Below are 6,000 nucleotides of genomic sequence, written 5' to 3'. Positions count from 1 at the left end.
AATATGAATAGCAAGTTGTATGTATGTAAGTAATAGTTTGTGGACAATTTACATTATTTGCTATTATTTTTCACATGATTATGATGTTAAATACAAATAATACATATTGATATTTTCATCTCAATAAAATGATATTAAAATTACACCATTTTGGGCCGCCTGGTTTGCTCTATTAAGTGTCTGACTTTGGCTCCGGTCATGCTCTTGAAGTTCATGAGTTGTAGTCCCATGTCGGCTCTGTGCTGACAGCTTAGAGTCTGGAAACTGCTTTGGATTCTTTGTCTCCTTCTGTCTCTGCCCCTCTCCTGCTCACACTCTATTTCTCTCAAAAATAAATAAACATTTAAAAGTACACCATTTTACCTCATATTTTGTTTATTGATATAACATAAATATATAAAGAGCTTATTGACACAAACATTATTTAAAAAGCCAGCTTTAAATTTGTAGATTTGAAGTACTGTAAGGGGTGCAAATAAACACAATCATCTTGAAAATTTGTTCTTATTGAAAGCAGTCTTAATTAACAGGACACTTAAAACTCACAAAGGATTGTAGTTAAAGATGCCTTTTATTGGTTTAATCGCATCCCTATCACCTTTTGATGTTGCTCCTTTTGTCTTCTATGTCTCACATCCTGCCTTTATAGTCCCTGCATCTGATAATCATAGCTGGTGAACATGTCAACAATTGTAATGTAAAATTGTCACATTCTTGTCAGAAGTAAGGACATTTAGCTAAATAGACACTTTTGGCACAAAAGAAGGTATCTTTAGTAGTTTCCAAACTGAGTTCTAGGTCTAAATGAGTCTTTGTAATTCCCCAGTATGTTCTTATGTTGATGAAGATCGTGTGAGATTTACAGTCATCCTATCCCAAGGGCTAATGAATATAAAGTTTAGTAATTGTAAGATAAGTGACAAAAGGCACTACAACAATTCCTATTTCCTTACATTTTATGGAGATGTATTTAAATCACCAAATATTTATTGAGCTCTTACTACAATCACAGATTTATCACATTTAGAAAGCTGTGAATTCTACAGTGAAAAATCTTATGACTGGGGTCCCTGGGTGGCTCAGTTGGTTAAGCATCCAATTTGGCTCAGGTCATGATCTCAGAGTTCCTAACTTTGAGCCCTGTATCCAGCTCTGTGCTGACAGCTCAGAGCCTGGAGCCTGCTTTGGATTCTGTCTCCCTGTCTCTCTGCCCCTCCCCTGCTGCTCCTACTCTTGTTCTGTCTCTCTTTGATAAATAAATAAACATTAAAAAAATTTAAAAAAATAGAAAAATCTTATGACTTTGAAAAACATACATAAACATGTACACAAATATTTAAGTGAAATATACAAATGAAAACAGTAAAATAAATTTAAAAACTTTATGGTAATTAATTCATGTAATAATTTCATAAAGTAGGTTTAGAGATTCTGAATATAATTGGGAATTTTCTTTTCAATTTTGCCTTTTAGTTGATAATGTCAGTATGTTCATTTTAATACTCTTGTGCTTTTTTTTTTTAAGTTTATTTATTTATTTTGAGAGAGCCAGAGATAGCACAAGTGAGGGAGAGGCAGAGAGAATTCCAAACAGGCTCTGGGCTCACGGCACAGACATGAGGCTCAAACTCAGGAACTCACGGAACTGTGACATCATGACCTAAGCAGAAACTAAGAGTCAGTCACCAATTGAGCCACCCAATACTCTGAATACTCTTGTTCTTAAAAGTGATTTTAATTGGAAAGAAAAACTGAATTACTTGAGTATTTTCCATTTAGATGTGTGGAAAGATAATAAGAAACATAAGCTTTCCATCTATGAGGAAGCAGGACATTTTTTTATTAATTACTTTTCTACTGATAAATATCTATTTAAACTATTTTAATTTTGTCTAAATCCAGTCAGAGTATTTAAAGTCCATTTTTCAGTAATTTTACTAGTGAACACTGTTCTTAATTTCCAACTTGTAGGGTGTGATGTTTTAAAATTCTAAAACTTCGTATCAACACATCCAGCTTGCAATTGCATGTGCTCAGAATAAATAGATTTTATTAACTGTTATCAAAAGGAAAAGCACAACATAAAATAGTCTTATTTTGATTTTAATGATTAGTCAGTATGTTTGCAGAATTTCAATTGCCATTTTGTTAAGTCAGAACAAAATTAGTTCATGTTAATTAACTCTTATAATGAATAGATAATATAAAGATATTAATAATGACGACTGTCGACTAGACAGCAGAGTGGTAGGCTTGCAGTGAAGTTTCCAAATGATTTACAACATTCTGTCAATGGCAGCATTTTTAAATTTGAACTGAGTTAATATTGATTAACAGTAAAAATAAGGAATTTAGGCAACTCTAAATATTGTCGGAATCAAGCTGGTAAAAACAGACAACTGTTCTGGTACTAGAATGTATGATTCTTTCACACATTTCTCCATTATCTGTCCCCAGTTTCTCTCTTTCAACTGTATCTTTTTAATCTGTTTTTCAGCAAAACCTGAATTACTGATTATTTTTCCCCTTGATGGGAAAAAATTCCAATTAAGCAGAATATTTGAGAACATAAGAGAAATATATTTTGCCCTTTGTTAATAGTTAAACCTCAGAATTAGTTGTAATTTGTTAAAAAAAAATGAGAACTGGCATGTTTGAGAGTTGTGGTAAATACAAGGTTTTAAAAAAATTAGGCTTATGTGAGCTTTATAGGAAGAACTAATTAAAATGAGCCACCTAAAGGGATATTTCTCTTAAATAAATTTTAAGTGCATAGACTATATGTATTGCACATATTTCTTAAAGTTTGGCATTTGTTTTTATATATTACCTATAGCTGTTTTTTTTTTTTTTTGTTGTTGTTGTTGTTGTTCCCTTTGGTTGGCTTTTGGACATGGTTTTTTAAAAATAATTTTAAAATTCCTAATTGTCGCTGGAATTTTGAGGCATAGGAAAAATTTCCTCCTCTTGAATATGTTTGAAAATTTCTGTAATAAAAACTTAAAAAAATACTCCTATTTGAAAAATAACAGCTAATACTTCTGAAAAATTCCTGTGTGCCACAGTCTCCTTTACTGGGATTATCACAAGTATTCTTTATAGTGCATCATAAAATGGATTCTTTTATGGTTTCCTTTTATATGAGAAGAAAAAAAGCTTAAAGATTTCAGTTACCTCCCACACTATTTTGCTAAAAATGACAGAATTTGAATCTAGAACCTCATGTTTCCACAGCTCACATGCATAAGCATGCTCTATTGCCAGATTGCACCTGAAAAAAGGACCTCTAGCAAACTAGCTATGCCTGTTTATCCACTTGACCTCTCTTGAACTGAGAGCAGTGTGTTACATTCTCTAATCATCAACATATTTTATAGGACTCCTTTATCTCCATAACTTTCTGTTTATGTAAATCATTAGTTATTTAGTGTATATATAGTCATGACTATTATATTTTAATTGTGTATTGTGGATTTTAACATAGTGTCTTTCTTTGGTTTAACAACCAAATCCCTGAGAGACCCCAATCCCTTCTTTCCTATTATTTACATTTTCTGGTATGTTCTGCTCAAACCTTCCTTTCTGTTTTTTTTTTTTTTTTAATCATTGTATTTAGTCCTCTCTTTTTTGCTTATTGGTTATTACCTTAGAAAAGTCTTGCTGTGTCTTGAATCTAAGTGGAACAAAAATCTTTGGTACCCTTCATATAATCATCTATTATGTTTCAAAAGTTAAGTTTTCAATTTCTTATTTTCGTTTTTAATTCTCTCAGTTCCTGGCTGTCATTCCAATGTGATGGTTACAAAAGCTATTTGTGGAGACAAAAAATGTATTTTTTAGATAAAATAAGTTCTTTGAATGGTATATACTAGTGTTATCAGCACAAAAGCAAATACTTGCTTCCAAGCTACAGCATAGTGAATAGTTCTCATATTATTGTTCATTGCTTTCAAAAAACTGACACATGTATTTCAAACAACCACTAGTACCAATCTCTGAAATTTTAGTATGCTCACAATGGAGTTTTCAAATGTCAATGTGCTAAATACAACCATGTCAGGAAGCATGCCAAACATAGCAATTGAGTACAACAAATAAAGGCATAAAAATAACCTGCAGTTTTTAAATGACAATAGCTTTGATCAATTCTAACTAAATAAGATTATTATATTTCATTGAATGCTTATTCAAATGTATTCAATATATATGATGTCTAAATTTGTCACAGGTCATAAGAAAAAGTATATTCATATCATTAGATTACAAATAAATTTAATAGAGAATGTATTTTCCATTAACATAGCAGTTTTGCATTTTCTCCATGTATTACATTCTCTTGTCTTTGCTTGTAGTTGCCTTTACTTATATTAAATTCAGCAACCAGGATAAGGATGAAATAGGAATGGGAAGCAGTGTATCAAAATTTTAGTTTTTATATTTTCTTTTTGTCTGTAGCATTTAATGTGATAGACACAAAGATGTAATTATAAAATCATCACTAAAGCTAATTTAAACAAAGAGAATCTAGTGTTATTGCATATTAATCATAAATAGATTGAATAGAAGAATGAACTTTTATTCTGGATGGTAGACTCTCCCCATATGATTAGATTGCTCTTAATATTATTACAAAGCTAAAGGTAATATGTCCAAAGATCATCTTGCCAAAAATGACATTAGCCAATTTACACTTGGTAAGGTGTTTTGCCACATCCACAGAAAATAATGGAATTACAAATGTTCTTATTGATCTGCAAATTCACCAGCCCAGCAAGTGACAATTCACCTTAGGGCCAATAATGAACACCTAGCTTTTGGTTACCAATAGAAATGGAAATCCGTGTGCTCAACTTTTAGCTTTTAAAACAAATTACCGTTCATCAAAGTCAGACATTCCAAATATAAATGCTTTTTTATCATCCTAATGAATTTCATGAAACACTACAATGTATTAATCTACATAAAATATTACAGTTTATTTCATTTTTCTATCATTCATAAATCTTATGTAACTATTTTGATATTCAAATTGTTTGAAGGCCTAATTTTAACATTTATAGAGATATTATAACTCTATGTAAACAAATGTCAAAATTTAAATAGCCAGACATGAACTGTAACTTCTTTCATGTGTCATGCCTTTTTTTTTTATACATTAGCTTGTTAAATTATATTGCATTTTAGGCAGAGAGAAAGTCGGAAAAGCTAACAGTGTGTGAGAGAAATTCTAAGCTCTGTATGATGAAGTGAAGAAATAGATGTAAAGATAATTGGAGACAGATCAGAGAAATATAAATATTGGGTTAATATAAGAACTGAGTAATCCAAACAATACATTTCTCCATGTAAACATTAAAGAAAGCTCAACAACATCCATACCATGAGGAAAAGACATGTGAAGTTTTCAACTAAATATCGAGGTTGCCATGACTGAGTCAATGAAGAAGTTCTTATGTCTTCAGTATCCAAACATGACAAAAAAAAAAAAAAAAGAAATCTCAGGCTAGAATGAAATGCTGAAATAAACATAAAGAATAAGATAAAAGATAATCAACTTCCAAATGTTGGAGAACAGGGCTTTCATAGTATCAAAAGAATATCTAAGAATAATTAGATTGGTTTATGTAAACTGTACTTATAGAATAGCAGAGGGAGTTTTTCTTTGCATATGGTTCTTTGCATATGAGCATTTTGTGGATGCTCAACAATCCGTTTCCCTAAACCAATTCTACCTGAGATACTCTTTCAAAGTGGCACTGCAACCAAACCAACATAAGTTTGCTCCTTGGTGAATCCAGAAACTGCACCAGGTAGAATTGTTACACAAAGAGATCACCAGGAATGGCTTCCAAAGCCATGACTCCCAGAGCACAAGTGAATGGATTGCTTTTATTTAGGGTTAGGATGAATATTTATACTCATGAATATATGTAGATAGGGAAGCCTTGTCCTTGTAGGTAGAGGCAGACATATGGCCGCATATGTACCTTAAGGAAACAT

This window comes from Panthera pardus, unplaced genomic scaffold, assembly GCF_024362965.1.
Source record: "Panthera pardus isolate Hobbes unplaced genomic scaffold, ASM2436296v1 HiC_scaffold_13, whole genome shotgun sequence".
NCBI lineage: Eukaryota > Metazoa > Chordata > Mammalia > Carnivora > Felidae > Panthera > Panthera pardus.
The sequence above is the reverse complement of the archived record's forward strand: the minus strand, read 5'-3'. Positions refer to the sequence as shown.